Source organism: Strix uralensis, chromosome 14 (assembly GCF_047716275.1).
Source record: "Strix uralensis isolate ZFMK-TIS-50842 chromosome 14, bStrUra1, whole genome shotgun sequence".
In the NCBI taxonomy this organism is placed as follows: domain Eukaryota; kingdom Metazoa; phylum Chordata; class Aves; order Strigiformes; family Strigidae; genus Strix; species Strix uralensis.
The window spans coordinates 4,248,564-4,264,745 of NC_133985.1; the positions used below are offsets into that span (position 1 = coordinate 4,248,564).

A 16,182-nucleotide genomic window follows, 5' to 3' on the forward strand; every position below is an offset into this window, starting at 1 on the left:
TCTATGTCTTTTTTTTCTTTTTACCTTCTATTTGCTTTAAATTGATCATGTAATATTTTTTCAGACTTATTTCTGGGAAGAGTGGTCTCTAATTCCCTGATTTCTTTTTCAAAAAAGTAAACTGTGTTTACCTTTCTATAGTGCTCAGTGATCTTGCCTGCCTTCCAAGAGCTTCCAGGGTAGTCACTAATGCTTCAGTAATTGCTTCAGCTACTCTCTTCATTGCCCACAGGGCTCTCTCACAGCACATACCCAGAGCAGTTTGAGGCCAGAGCTTCTAATCTGGAGAAACAAAGAGAGAACAAATATAAGGCACAAAACCAGTGTAAAAGGACATGAGGGACTAGGCCAAGCTCAGACTGCTTGCTCTCCTCTCGCCTTGAAGGAGGCTCAGCCTCCTCTCACAATGGATAGTTTAGCATAGCATAGAATAGCATAGCGTAGCACAGCATAACATTAACATAGCAGGAAGCTGCCTTCCAGCTGAGGAAAAGCAAGCTGACAACTCCAGGAAAGCTATATCTGAAAATACATTTTCAGTTGAGAACTTTTGGTCTACTGTGCTGATGGGAATTTAAATACCAGGAGCATACCAGCAGCCGCACATGCAATGACAGAGATTTGCTGACTTATAGGCAGAATATGAAGGGGTCTTTTATGAGACACCAAGGTGAACGCTAGAAAGTGCTGGGGAGGAGCATGAGGTCCTACTGCATGTCACAAATTTTAAAGGGAAATGCAAGTGAAGGATCCTAGAAGGCAAAGTCAGACTGCTGGCTAGAAGATTTAGCCCCAGGGTACTGTTGACAGTTTCTCTGAAATCCTTCCAGTTATATGCACAACTCCAGTTAGGCAGAGGGGAAAAAGAGCTATCGGGAGCTGATGGTCTCCATCAAAAGTCAAAAGTGAAATCAGACTTTTCACAAGGAAAACATATATGATGTGTTTAATTAAGTGGGAGTTGGGGTAAATCTGTCATGAGCTAAGGCAAACAGATTGCTAAGAGTTGGTAAAACAAAAATACTCTGTGTATCCAACTAGTTCAGAGAAAAAGCTTAGTACAGGGATAGGAACAGTTCATAGATGAAATTTTATTACATCAAAACGACACTGAACTAAGAAGCTAAACAAAGGTGCCCCCCAAATCAAGAGCTATAAATGCATGTATATAAAAACTTTTTTTATTAATTAAAATAAAAGCTGTATGAAGTAAAACACAGGTAATAAAATCAGATTTTGACACAGCAGGAAAGATATACCATAGCATGTGGCTATAAACTAAAGAAAAGAGAGTATAAGTCATAAAAGTGAAAGACTTCTTTTATACCAAAGAAAACGTTTTAAGGAATCTAGTCAGACTAAAATTCTTACTGGAAAAGACTATACACTGAAACTGTCTGGCAGTAAGAATGTAAATATATGAGTAGAGTTATCCCATCAGTCACCAGAGAAAGAAGACTGAATGCTTAATGCTAAGAGGTGAAATAATAAACATGGGGACCTCTATTATTCATAAATAAATCTATATAATGGCACAAAGGAAAAAAAGGTTAGAGAACCAATTTATAGAAACACAGTATGACTGCTGTTCGGAACTGTTAGATCCGAACATCCAAGAAGAGAGGCTGCTCTCTACTTAATATTATGCAAGATGCAAGAGGAGTAAGTTCAAGAAGAGGCAGTCAATGAACCAACAGAGAATATGGGCTGCTCTTACAGAACAGAAAACTCTATCTTGGAGTGCAATGGTTATGACTTAAGAGGTCTTAATGGGCAAGGAGCTCACCACAAGCGCTCAAGGTAAAAGCATGATGAAATGGGAGAAGTGATTAGAAATAAGGAATCCGTTCAACCTCTGGGTACAGCATCATTGAAACCACTAGTATATCTAATTCTGATGTTCACATTTAAAGCTGTTGAAAGATTAGATCGGGGGCAGAAAAGAGCCATAAAAAGTATATGAGGAGAGAAGAACATGTAACTGGGAAACTTAAACAGCTCAATTGTGGGGCGATTCGATAAATACTTTCACAAGGGGAAAATATCAACCAACACTTTTTAATCTAGCAGAGACAGAAGAAAGACTAAGGGCTGAAAAATGAAAGTGATTCAAACCAGAAATGAAACACACATTTTTTAACAGCAGTGATGATTAAATTTGGGAACAAACTACCACCTGAAGTGATGGATTTTGCAACTCTTGACATCTGGAACATATGTTCCTGTGAAAAGTTCAAGTTTTGATAAATAAGATTTTTTTTTTTCCCCTGAAAAACAATTTTGTCAGAAAATTCTTAGCCACTGTTTGGGTTTCTCGTCTACTTTAAAAGGATGTAAGATGAACCAGAGAAACAGCTTTGTACATTGAAAGTTGGTCAAAACGATAATTAAAAGCAGAATAATGGAATTCCTAGATAAGGAGTATGATATGGTGTAGGAGCTAATTATCACAGTGTCTGTAATGAAAATTTTGCATCACTAATATTTCAGAATGATTTGAAAATATCTTTATAATAATGATCAAAAGGGAACTGCTTGACATAATCTACTTGAACATTCAAAAGCCTTCTGACAGTCTTTCTCAGGCAGGGCCTATTCCACAAGAATCCTGCATGGCCACATACTGCGGATGCTGCAGAAAGCCAAAGCCCAGACCAACACGCAAAGACTACGCTAACAGCCAGAGCACTGCCTGCTATCACTGACAGGTATTTCACTACAAGCTTTGGCTTTTATGTGGAGGTGCTAAGTGGCATTATCCCAAGTATACTTTTTGTAATTGCAATCAAGGCACCAAGAACTCTTGCATAAGTGCTTTTAACACACTACAGGAATGGAATATGACACCTAAGGCACTGACAACTTGTAGAGCATCGTTAAACATACCATGACCATTAACAAATGTGCCAAGGAAGGCTAATACATCTGTATGTAAGTCAAGCTGAGGAGTTGGGATCCACGTGATTTTTTTTTTTTTTTTTGAGTGAAATACTTTAGAAGACTCCAGCTTACCCTGAGTCAATAGAACGTGAAGCATCACTGAAAAAAAAATCCTCTTGGGATTTTTCATTGGACTGAGAATTGTGGCACTTCTCAGTAAATGTCAGGCTTATCAGTGTTGTGAGTAAGCATCAGTTAGCTCTCAAACAAGCCGACTCTGTTCATTTTTCTCAGAACTGTATGTAATATTCTCCTGGCAAGAAACAGCTCTTTTAGTAGACTGCAGCACAAATCTGTAAAAGAAGCTTGCCTCAGCTCTGATCCAAAAACCAAAAGAAAGCTAGAATAGATTAGATGACTGTAGAAAGATCTGCTTTTTGACTACAAACCCTGGATCATTTAAAGGGATGCAAGAAATACAAATTTCTCCTTTTCAGATCATAACAGATGTACTACTTGTAAGAAAACTTTCTTCTTAATACTTGTTTACCTACTTCAAATTACATCAGGAGCTTCAAGTATATTTTTGACCTCTAAGTGGTTAATGACATCAGTATTTGCAATACATTTTCATCCCTTTATAAAGATCCTTTCTTTATTTCCACCATGTAGCTTTTCTCTTTATATTGCTAGAGGAGACCTAGCAGCATCATGGGGAGATCTTCATTAGCATTCAAATAAAAATTCATTGTTTGCTTCTATAGTGGGGAGATGAGTTCAGCATTCACTGTGCAGTGTTGACTGTTACCATCAGAAGTGTTTACATTCATATCTATGTTTCATTTTCTTTTGACAGAACATAACAAAGCACAAGAAAGGCTGCACTGGGTCAGATCGAAGGTTCCTCTACCGCAGCATCTGGTTTTCAATACAGGTGCCTGAGGAAGGAGTTTAAGAACATACCAGGCATGAAGCAGTGCCTTCCTGGAATATTATTCTGTTTCCCAACAATATGTGTCTTGGGACTTCTTGAGTCACAATCCTTGGTTTTACTATTTAACAGGTTATGCTTTAACTTCTCTCCATTAACTTTTGCTGTTACCCCTGGAGCACAAGTAAACTTTGCGCATCCATATCATCCTATGGCAAGGGATTTTACAGCTCAATTACAAGTTTTGTAAAGAACCATCAACCAGATTAAATTGATTTCTAGTTGTTGCTTTGGAAGAGACACTAAAGAGGTTTCTCAGTTTGGAGAGAAGGTGGCAAGGGGGAATACGAGTGAGACATCAAATCATGGTCACAGCAACAATAGGTGGACAGTGCAGGCAGATGGACCACTGGTCTGACCCACTAGACCATTTCTTATGTTGTTATGACTGGGTCGCCTAAGTTGCATCTTCAGGACCCTTTCATGAGCTCTAACAAATTTATGAAATGTGGTTTCTCAGTAGAAAAAACTTTCCCTAATATGTTGGGGTTTACCCATTTAATAATTTCTTTCTTATAATTTCTACTCACTTGCTCAGTAGACTCCGGTGTGACGGTCTGCAGTTCTCCACTCCTGGGGACCTTCTCAGGAATTGTTGTCACATTTACCATCTTCCCTCCCTCCTGCAGGGAGACTGATTTAAGTGACGGGTTACACACTATAGTAGCTCCATAATTGCATATTTGTTTTCCTCCAGAGCTCTTGAGTGATTACCATATGGTCTTGGCAATTTCTGACTCTTCATCTTATCAATTAGTCCTAAAATGCATTTTATTGTCATTTAATTTCAGACAGTTCCTTACACTTGTCCTCGTAAGTTTGGCTCTCATGGGAAAATAACCTACCTCAACCATAGTGAGCACCAGCACAGAGCTTCAGTTTACTTTTCAACAGCAGTTTTCCTCTTTTACAGTAATCCTTTTAGAAACTGGTCATCTGTTGACCAAATGTCTGGAAAAGTACCTGATTCTGGTAATTTTGGAAATATTTTTACTAGTATTTTTATTATTCCTTTAGTGATTTTGCACCTGAAAATTGTCCCTTGCCTGCCCTACAGATTTAGCTTCACAGTTAATGCATTCTTCTCTTTTTTTTTTAAATAGTTTTGTTATTTGCTCAGAAATCCCTGATTTTGAATACTCTCTTCCACTCTGCTGTTAGAATATTGCCTTTTTTGTCCCTTGTAGAATTATTTCACTTAGTGATATATTGCTCAGAGCTTCAGATAGGGTGTTTTTATCTAGTTTCTCATCTTCTACATCCTTATAGGAGCTGCTTTTAATTTCCTTTTAAGAAGCTCCTACCCTTTTTTAAGTCCTATTTTTAAGTTAGGTATTACGGTGAGGTAGTTGTGGAGGAAAAATCAAATACTCCTAAGATACTCTGTCATGAATCCTTCTGAAAAAAAAGATAGATATCCATCAAGGTGTTTTCAAAGAGGGGAGGCTTTGGAGGAAAGAGGACATCTAATACCACCGGCTGGAAGGGGAAGGGTGGGGAGGACGCTGCCAGAGCACTGCAGGGACGCTGGGCAAGGCGGGCAGAGGAACCTGTAGCACCAAGCTTTCGAAAGGGGCTGCGAGGAGGCTCTATCAGGGTCAGGTAAAAGACAGGCAGGGAATGTGAAGAAGCAGCTCCCAAAGGAATTCAAAAAAAGCAGGAATTGCACCTGTGTCAGCAGAATGACATGAACTCACTCGTTCAGGGAGAGAAGCTGGAAAGATCTTCTGTTATTACAGGCTCTCTGCACTCACACAGGCGGTGTGTACAGAGCAGAGCTGTCATACGTGGCCTTCCTTCAGCACGCCATGTCTCTCTCCTGCTAGGCAGGCTCTGGAGAGGCTGCAGGGAGCTTGGGGTGAAAGCCTGTATGCATTTCCCTACGCCACGGCTCCCACCTCTGCTGCAGTGCTCAGTACCCTTGCGACTTACAGGAATTAATGATTCATGGATGATGGAAAACCTGTGTTGTTTTTCTGGGTGGCTGTTTCTTTCAGGTGAGCTGGATGCCAATCTCACACCAAAAAAAGAGGGGCCAGCTCCCATGGGATGCAGCTTGGGCTGTGCACCTCTCTCTGCAAGGGCAAGCATGCAGGCAGGACAGCTCCCTGGGGGCTGTGTCACTGGCTGGCGTCACCCCACACCTGGATGGGACAGCAGTTGGTCAGGATACTGGTCCCTCCTAGGACACTGGTCTGTCCAGGCAGCTTTTTGCTCACAGATGTAGGTGTCCCAGCACAGCAGCACCCTGTCTGTGGGGACAGGCTTCCTCCTCACGCAGACAAGGTTTACAAAATGCAATGTAAATGGAATATAAAGCAGGCAGCTGGCAGAGCCCAGGCAGGCCTGCAGACCCACGACGACTCACAGAAACAAATCTACCAGATGTTTCAGCCTCACAAGGGAGCCACATGCCTGTCCTACTGCAGGAGTTGTGTTTTGCCTCCTGTTGTGTTGGCTTCCTGCAAGAACACTGGAAAATGGTGGTGGTTTGAGTTACTTTCCCCTCCTAAAATTGGTGCTACCATAGATTTGTGTAGTTAGTGAATATCAACAAGAAATAAATCAGAGCTTGGAGAAATGCTGTTCTCCACTCTTCCTCCAGTGTGGCTGTTTACACTGCTGCGCTGCAATCTATAAAATGCCATCTATAATGAATACTAAATAGTGGGAGTCTTTTTCTCAGCAATGTGTTACTAAACCTGATTGCTGTGCAGTATAATATGCTGGGAGAGAGCGGGGGCTTGGCTGTGTTTCTCTGTTTCATGCAGTCATAGAAACTGTCAAGCTTAGGTGCCTCTGTGATCTCCAAGCAGCATGTCTCCCTACACCCCTTCCTAGCTACCCATTTATTTTTAAAATGTTCCATTGTTACTGTAGCTCAGTTCTTTCAGCCAATTTTAATGTCATTATTATTTCTGTCTCTTTAAAATTTATCTAGTTATGCAATTTTAATCTTTTTTTTTTTCCCAAACCAATTCATAGTAATATGTTAACAGCTGCCTTGTAGTGGAAGTCACCTAGAGTTAATACTCAAAAGTCCTCACTATTAAGAAATGACTCACCTCTGTGTTATAAAATCTGTACTGCTCTGCCTTGCAGTCCTGTCCTTAGTACATTCACGTGTGTCTCTGCTTCATCACCAAGAACATTTCCAACCTTGCGGTGAGTACCTGCCCGTGGAGGGTACATGCAAAACCAAAGGATACGAGAAAGCAAGAACACTTTTCCACATGCGAATGACTTCCAGACTACTTCTACAGCTCCTTAAGCTTAAAGGACCAGGAAGCAGAAGGGGATCTGTATTGCAGAAGATGGTAAAAAAGGGGACGAAAGAAGAAAGAGTCATAACAGGGCCCCTGCTCACACTTCAAAATTCCTGCAGACAACATGGAATACATCTGCCTCTATTTTGGGAGTTTGATGACACTTTTGATTTCCCTCCTCTGCCAGCAGTTCCATCTTCCAAACAGCTCAAGGCACAACCATGGTGATAGTTCTACATAACAAAATGCAATGGTACTGACCCAAAGGCTTGTTAACACACAGCATAGATAAGAGTTTGCTGGGTGGTATTTTTTTAACCTTTAGAATACTGAATTCAGACAAAAACAAAGTTTCTGAAAAACAGCAAATTGTTCATACCAATGCAATGCATATTCTTTCTTCCTTGACTCATATACTTGAGTGTTCATATAAATATACATACACTTCCTATACACACAGTACCAAACACTCCAGCAGGAGCGCTACAAGACAAAGTATAACACCTTGTTTTGTACAATCGAACTTACAGTCACCTGGGTACACTGAACAGGAGATACTAGAACTTATCAGACATGTGCTTCTCGTTGAGCTGTGCAAAGGTCATTCTGTTCTGCGAATAAGCCCGTGTCAACAGTGAGCATGTATTAGAGTTCAGAAAACACTTTGCTGAGGAGATCCAGGCTTTCTGGGTTAAAAGGTTATGAAATTTAGTCTAATCTCTATTCCTATTTTCTTAGATGTTCACTACCAATCTATTATAGGCAAAGAAGTCAGTGCAGCCCAAAATTAAGGTTTCCCAACTTCTTCTTTTACATGACCCTGACCATATTTCTACAAGACTGATACGACTTGTAGTTAAAACTGTCCAGAATTCTCAAGCTAGCCCGAAATTTCTTTTCTAAATTAAGCTGATTTGCATCATAATTTCTCAGACTGAAATAAAATAATTTCTTTTTGTTAAAACATTCCTTCCACCACTCTCTTGAGAATCTTTTGTGTCTCTGTGCTTTATCACAGGAATTTCAGATGTGGCACAGAGTTTCTCCTGGTGAGAGGTTTGTATCTGCTGCCTTCACAACTGTCCACAAAGTTCTTACACTTTCAAACAACTGGAACCACTAGCAGTCATCTACAAGTCAAATAGAATAACTAAGATAACAAAAGATTTAACGCCCAAGAAAAGAAAAAGACCAGAATAATCTGAATGACTTCTAAGTGCATACAAACTAATAAGGAGATGCGTACTTGTCAACATAAATTCCTCATAAACAAAACAAGCTGACTTAATCTAATTTCACTCTCCAAAGGATGAGACTTTGTGGATAAGGAAGAAGCAGCAGATACCACACACCTCAATGTCACTGAGGCTCCTGACATTGTTCCATATGACATTCAAGAGTGCAAGAATGCTCTGGCTGAAGTCATGTCACAAATCGGGTTGGAATCTGTACTCCGAGAGTAGTTTCCAATGGTTCACTGTGACATGTAAAGGACAAATTGAATGGTTACTCAGCTGTTCATAAGTTCCATTCAATATTTTATTGATAGCCTGGATGAGGGAATGGACTGTGTGTTTATTAAATCTGCCAAGATTAAATCTGTGAAGACTGGCTACAAATACATGGGGGATAGCAGTATTAAAAACTTTTGACAACTTGGACAAGTTGTCTATAAATATAGGAGTCATCTCAATTGTAAAAAGCGTAGTGTTTTAACTTAGGCAGGAGTAAAGTGCACAAATACAGGATAGACATCAGCTGAGCAGAAAGCCGTCTGGAAAAAAGAAAAAAAAAACATCTGAAGGTTCTGATAGATCACAAGCTGAAGAGGGGTTATTGTCCTGAGCAAAGAGAAAACACTACACAGATATTTTTAACAGAAAAATTACCTTCAAGACATCTTGCAGGTCCTTTTGCTGTAGTCAGTAATACCTCAGTGCAGAGGCATGTCCACTCTTGGGCACTGCTCCTCAAGAAAGGTTGAAGGCTAAGCACCAAGAATAACAACAACAGTTAGAGGTCTGGGAAACATGACCTGAATCAAGAGACTGAGGACAGGAGGTGCTCAGGAGAGAAGACCATGGAGAGATTCAGTAACACTCCTGACAGAGTCAGGATCAGTGCACTAACAGTCCTGTAGCAGATAAGTCTTCTACAAAATGGAAGAGAAACAACGGTTCTGCATATGCCAAGAATGTCATAAGCAGATCTGATTCTGTTGTGGAAGAAGGCGATGGACTAATTGACCAGTTGAGATTTCTTCCAGCTTCACTTTTCAATAATTCTGTGCTCAGCTGATACCAATTAGAGTTTGTCTGTATTCAATTTGTCCTGATGTACCCCAGTGACTTCATACAGTAATTGCTCATGCACATTTACATCATTTCTGCATTAACATCATCATTAAGGTTACAGTGTTTTACGTTCATCTTACCATCTTAAGACTATCTGTCTTACAAATACCTTATCAAAATGCTATTTGCCAAACCAGCTTGACTCACAACTCATTAATCAAGAGCCATTTTAATAATTAGTCCTCAAATAGTAATTCAATAAAATCTTTGTATCTTGCTTTTCCTTTCTAACCAGCGCAATGGGCAAAAGGGTTTGTAATCCTTTGGCACCACTACTATCAGACTCAAAGAATCCAGATTAGAGCTGCTGGTGCCAGAGTCTCCCATTCCACTGCCATAATTTTAGAAACTATTAAAATTTTAGAAAAAAGTGTAAACATCTTAGGCCTCTCAGTTCCAGATTCTTATAGCACTGCTGCTGCCATTAGCATCCAGTCCAATTCCTGGCACAAAAGCACGACCAGCACTACCTATGTCCATTCTGACATCGGAAGAGACGTACTTAAAATCTTCGCCAGGTTACCCATTTCAGTGATTATACATCCTATATTAACAACGTATTCCTAAAGTCTCTGTTAGCACAGCTCAGCCTGTTATCTCCAGCCATTTCCCCAGAAGGCATGGAAAACAGTTTAAGATGCAGTGCCCAGGCAGGGCAGCTGACTAACATGACTGCTTCTTAGTCACAGTTACTTCTCAGGGTGCCAAGGGAAAGCAGTGCTGCTTTATCAAATAATTATAGTCAATTACCAATATTGATCAGAACAAGCTATAGCTGAGCTTCCCACAAGATCCATCAAATTAAATGGTTGCGCTGAAGTATTTCTGGAAGGAGAACAAAGATCCTTGTGAAGCTGTGCAGGTTCTAAGATTTATGAAAATACAGCTCAATTTCATCTGCATACAATCAGTTAAATCAACATTGTATAGAACTGGAAATAATACAAGCCATAGACCTTGTTGGCTCTGTATACCCTTACACCAGTGTTAAATTCAGTTGATATGTCAGAGAGTGGAAACCCAAAAGATACCGGATTTATCATCTTAATTCTTTACGTTGCTTCTCAAGAATTCACACTGCTGTCATTTTCTCTTCCATTCTGATTACCTTCTTTGTAACATATTGGCTTTCTTACTTTTACTGAATAATTCCTGGTCTATTATATCTATAATTATACTAATAATTAAGCATGCCTTTTCATCAGCTAGCAGCTAATTACTTCTGTTCCTACCCAGCTTGCTCAGAAAACAGTCAATTCATCTGTATCCATATCACTCTCCCTGTTGCTAAGCAGTCCATGCCAGTCAGCAGTTGCACTGTAACTGGCGTTGTTTGGTTCACCCTGGCTTTACACGTACTTTGCAGTAGCAGAGTGCTGATGCCTTTCAACCTCAGAGTAAACGTTTTTCACTGGTAAGGAAGCTTTGGCCACATGTTGAAGTGCAGCACCTGCTTGGCAAAGACTGCTTATCCCAACAGTTTCAGAGCAGCTTTGGAGCTGTTCGCAAGCAGCTACTATTTTTTTGCAAGGAGGAGTCTGTAATTGGAGAGACCCAAAAAGAATCAGCAACCAAACCAGCCTCTACCAAGTGCAGTCTTAGTCCTTTTTTGGTCAGACTTTATCCCAGATTTTGTTATATGCAAACTGAAGTCATCTAAGCTCTCAATTCTCTAGCATTATCACAGTGAAGAACTACTTGCATTCACACACTGTCCTTCCAGACTTCTTGGTATACCAGATCATTCCTGTGTCTGCTAATGTGAGAACTGGCAATTGTCATCATGACTCTGCTATCTCACTCTGGTTCCCACCAGCACAGCGTAGAGAGGCTCTGCCCAAAAACACTCAAGCTAGTTAAGTCTGTGTGGGCTGGCACAGGCAGAACACAGGAGCAACCACAAAACCACGGATGAAGTGCAAAGAGTAAATTTATTTTTGTTACCTCGCCAACCAGGGGATGCCCAAAGCAGCGACCGAGGGGACAGGCACCACGGAGCTCGGTCCATGCTTGAAGATCACCAAATCTGCTGCTCTCGCCATATTTCAGAGATTCACACAGGCGTAGTTTTCCACTGTGCTTTGACCTTTCCCACAGCAGGGCAGAAATCTCAATGACGCTCGATAAGGTGCCTCTGAGTCTATCACAGACCTATGTTATCGAAACACAGATGTTCTACTTGTCCAACACACAAGGCTAAACAACAATTAGTATGATATATGTGTTTTTCTACACCTCAGCTGCAGGTCACTTGAGTGTGTTTACAGTCCTCCTCACCAATCTTCCGTTATTCTCCCACAGTATCAAACTTCAGTGATGTGGCGACAAATCAACCCAGGTTGCTTTTTTTTCCAATTACCTGTCATTTTGTCTGTTGTAGGTTGAAGAGAGAAACTGATGTTCCAGGGCAGGAATTCCCACCATCTCCAGTCCTGGAGAGCCACTTCCTTCCCTGCTTCTCAGTTAATGAAATTAGTGAAATTAACATTAGTGAAATGTTAATGGCTGATATTTCCAGGCTTCCTAGAGACTGGGCTAGGCCAAAACCTTTAATCCTTTTATCTGATTCATGACTGCATACACTGAAATGAAGAAATGTTGGCAAATGCAGTGGTTGTGCTTGATTCTAGAGGAAGGGAATTCAAAAATGAGGAAATTTGTTAAAAAAAATGCTCAGAGTGGCAGCCAGTAAGGTAAAATGTTTTCAGATGGCAGGCAGACTATTTTAGGATTCTATATTGGAGGCTCAAAGCAAATGCATATAACCTGTCAAAAAAGACTTGAGAGAAAAACAAAAAGCTAGCATCATAAAACAGCAGGATCAGGGAGGCTGTTGGAAGTTAAAAGGTATCCTGCAAAAAGCTGAAGTTGTGTCTGAGAAAGAAAAACTAAAAAGAACATAAATTCTGGCAGACTAAATGTAAAAGCACAATAACATAGACTGAAGAAAGAGTTTAGAAGCAGTTTGCTAAAGAAATAAAAAAAATAATGTAATAAATCCGTCTTGAACACATCAACAGCAAGAAGCTTGCAAGAGCCAGTGAGCTACACAGGTATGAAAGAAGCACTCAGAAAAGATCACGCCATCAGAAAAAATCCCAAATTCCTTTTTTTAAAAATCTGTTCACCTGGAGAATCTCGGAAAAACTCAAACCAGTATCTTGTTTATAAGGCATTCACAGAAGGCTTGTCTTCAGGTTGTTAAGAGTAGATTACAAACCAGACAAAATGAGTAACCACATATCACTGGGCACAGATGATATTCATACAAGATTTTTACAGAATGTTAAATATGAATCATCTGAGCTAATACCCTTAGTATGTAACCTTTTGCTGAAAATTGCTGCAGTTATCAAAGGACTGGAAGGTAACTAATAAGAAATCAGTTTTTAAAAATAAATCCAGTGGCAATTCAAGAAACCACAGATCACTAAGTCTAATGTCCATATTGGTCATATTGGTTAAAGCTCTAGTAAAGAACAGAATTAGTGAATACATGAATAAAAGTAACACACTAAGGAAAAGTAAACATGACTTTTGTAAAAGGAATCTAAGCCTCCTAAATCTGCTGGAATTCTTTGAAGGAGTCAAAAGCATGCAAATAACAGAAATCCAGCTGAGAAATTTTCCCTGTATTTCCAACTCACCCCAAGCTTCCAGAAACCTCAGACATTGAAGGTCTCATCAAAGGCTCTTAAATAAACTAAACAGCTGGGGACTACAGGTAAGGACCTCATAGAGTTAAATAACAGCTTAATATTGGAAAAAGAAGATAAAACTAAAGGATGAGTTTTCACAGTGGAAGATGATCATCAGTGGAATCCCATGGGGATTAAGGTCCATGGTGTTCAGTGTGTTCAGAAGTGATCTGGAAAGTAGGTGGAACAGTGAAGAAGATTTTGGATAAAAACTAAATTAATTAGGGTAATATTTACTAGAAAAACAAAGATCTTATGACACTGAGCAGCCTCATGATAAAGTGGAAGCCAAATTTCAGCCCTGACAACTATAATCTGGCTATCCACGAAAAGCAACATTACCTTTACACACAGAGTGATGGGCTCTGAACTAGTTTGCACAATTTAGGAAACGCATCTTGACGTTATAATAGCTAGTTCCATGAATATATCACCTCATTCCTCAATAGCAGTCAAAAAAAGAAAATCAAAAGTTCAGAATTCTTAGGAGAGAGAAGTATGACTTTACCACTGTATGAATTCATGATGCATCTGCTTCTTGAATACCAAGTGCAGTTCTGGTACCCTCTCCTCAAAAGAAAAAAAATAAAAAATAGAAACTGTAACAGGAAACAGAAAAGACACATGGCAGAATGACAAACATGGCAAGTACAAAACTGCTTCCATGTGAAAAACAAAGTTAGCATGCAGAAGTTGAATAGGAAGTGATCACTTGCCATTTGTCTTTCCCAATTGCACTGAGCAGGCCAGGTGCCAGAAAGGGGAGACAGACATCGTACAAGAGCTCTGTTGTGTGCCTTTCCATTCAGCTGCTGAAGCCTTCATATTCTGTCAGACAAGAATTCCAAGGGACGTGTGAGAATTGCGACAGCCAGGTTTCATAAGCAACCCCAGCATGTTTTCAGGAAAAAATAGATGTGGAAAAGGGAGGAACAAAAGACTGCTGCACTTGAAGTACTTCTTGTTTCCATTACTTCTAAATCATAATTCATTAGAGGTCTCCACTTTCTTTCCCATCTGCCCTCCGCAAGCTACAATTTCAGAATTAAAATAAAAAAACACTTAGGCACCATTTACTAAGACCTGACTATGGTAATCCAGCCATTTTGCTTGCCAGCCTCTATAGTGATGCATTTTAACACAGCTCCTCTCACCTTTTTACATTTCTCTCATTTTTCAAACTCCTTTGAGCATTGTGGGTTCAGGTTGTTAACTCAGTTCCTTCAAGGACAGCACTACTTTTCATTCAGTCGTGCAGCGGCTAGTACCAATTGGTCCCATACCTGATAACAGCCTTAAACTACTGGAGAGCTATTAATAACATGCAAGCAATCATTTTAATTGCAACCGGGTGTCTAGAATTTAGGAGCTGTACGAAGAGTTCCTTCTATCTAAAATATTATTGTCCCATTGTGCATTTTGGAGTTTAGCTCTCATTAAAAGTAATAGAGGGAAATAGTCTGTAGCAAACTGAATGTGTTTGTTTTCACAGTTCACCTCCTGCTCCTCTACACTAAAACACACTCTCACTCGGTGACAAGACCACAGCTGTTGCCATCTTTTACTTACCTGCTGAGTGCAATATTTAGCTTGAGGGACACTGAAGTTTTCTGTTTGTTAGTTATCAGGTCAATAACTCTCACCTTATCACTTCAGTTTCCATTCTGTTGATAAAACCTGTCAGCCTTCCTTGAGTGGTTCCTGGCCCTCAGAAGAAATCACATTAAATTGGCACAACCAAGTAAATCTGTAAGGGATGTGCTCCTGACTTACCAAAGGGAAGGGGGGAGGGCTTCAACGTCTCTCCCTCTTCCTCCTTGCACAGCCTCAATGTCCAAGCGCTTAGAGCTGTGTTGAGATCCTCCCTACGGATTCAGCAGTTCAAGTCAGCTCAGGTCTTTGAATATGGCCCAGAGGAGATGTCTGTGGAGCCAAAATTGATATGTTTAAGTGCAAGAGACAATAATCATTTCTTCAAGTATAAGCTAAAAATACCCAGAAGTGGAATTCATAATGGAGATTTTAAAGATCTGTGACATACCAAAGTCTGCACAAGGGTTTTAATGAGAGAGAAGCCAATTTAATTGGTCGGTACGAGCAGATGCTTTGCTGGGTGAGTGGGCTATAACATCGCACATTCCGGTTTAATGCCAGGAGCATCACCGCTGTGCTTAACATGGCTGCGACAAGCCCATGTCAGAGGAGCGCATTGTCAGAACCGGGAGGAACCTCGATAATCAACGTCTCCTTGATAATCAACGTCTCTGGGTTGTCAGATCACAGAGCCGAGCCACAAGGAGAAAGCACTAAAAAGAGGAGGCAAAAGCTGACAAAGGAACGTTTCTAAAGGTAATTGCATGACTGACCATCTCCGGTTGTCATTTGTTTCATTATTATGCTAGGCATGAAGCTAAAACAGCCCGTTAAGTTTTAAAGTCTGTTAAGGCTGTGTTAACAGAGAGTTGCTGAGTACCAGGGTTAAAATCTGCAGGCCTGCCCTGTGAAAACACTTCTGGAGTGTATGTCACCATTCACAGGAAACCCAGAAATAACTTCCGTGGACCATTCAATTATAGGCAATCACCACACAGCGCTCCCTCTACTTGTGGCATGGCTCATCAATCAGGTTTTCTGTCACCATGTCTCTTCTCATAGCAGTCACCAGAAGGCTCTGAGCTCCCTACGAATTCATGTGACATTTACTGTCAGGGGCTGTCAACACCAAGAGATTCTCCCAGGGCCTCCGAGTTCATCACAAAGCAACAAGATATATCCCCAAAACACACTCCCAGTTCCAGCTCTGGATTACAATGACTGACTGAGGGGCTTTGCTGCAGTCAGGGAAGAGCGAAATGGCAGTGTGAGCTACAGCTTATGCCCAAACACCTTCCCTTTCTTATTTTCTTGTTAGAAAAATATAACCGCATTAAGAGAGGTTTTAGGCCTATGATTAATGAAGACTTCCTCAAAAATGCCCTTTATCAACTTATTAG

At 40.4% G+C, this 16,182-nt stretch overlaps 1 long non-coding RNA gene across 7 annotated transcripts in view; it reads right to left on the reverse strand.

The window, feature by feature from the left end:
- LOC141949626 (uncharacterized) overlaps positions 1-13,768 on the reverse strand; it is a 33,295-nt gene extending 19,527 nt beyond the window's left edge. For 3 of the 7 annotated variants that reach the window (XR_012630824.1, XR_012630823.1, XR_012630818.1), the window contains exons 1-7: positions 11,851-13,645; positions 11,436-11,642; positions 9,027-9,124; positions 8,490-8,614; positions 6,937-7,171; positions 4,402-4,505; positions 132-282 (exon numbers count right to left, since the gene is read on the reverse strand). This is a non-coding gene — a long non-coding RNA (uncharacterized LOC141949626). Of the gene's footprint in view, positions 1-131; positions 283-4,401; positions 4,506-6,936; positions 7,172-8,489; positions 8,615-9,026; positions 9,125-11,435; positions 11,643-11,850; positions 13,646-13,697 lie in introns of those variants that run through there. The other 4 variants (XR_012630819.1, XR_012630822.1, XR_012630820.1 and 1 more) reach the window with 4 other exon arrangements.
- Positions 13,769-16,182: the final 2,414 nt, after the last annotated feature.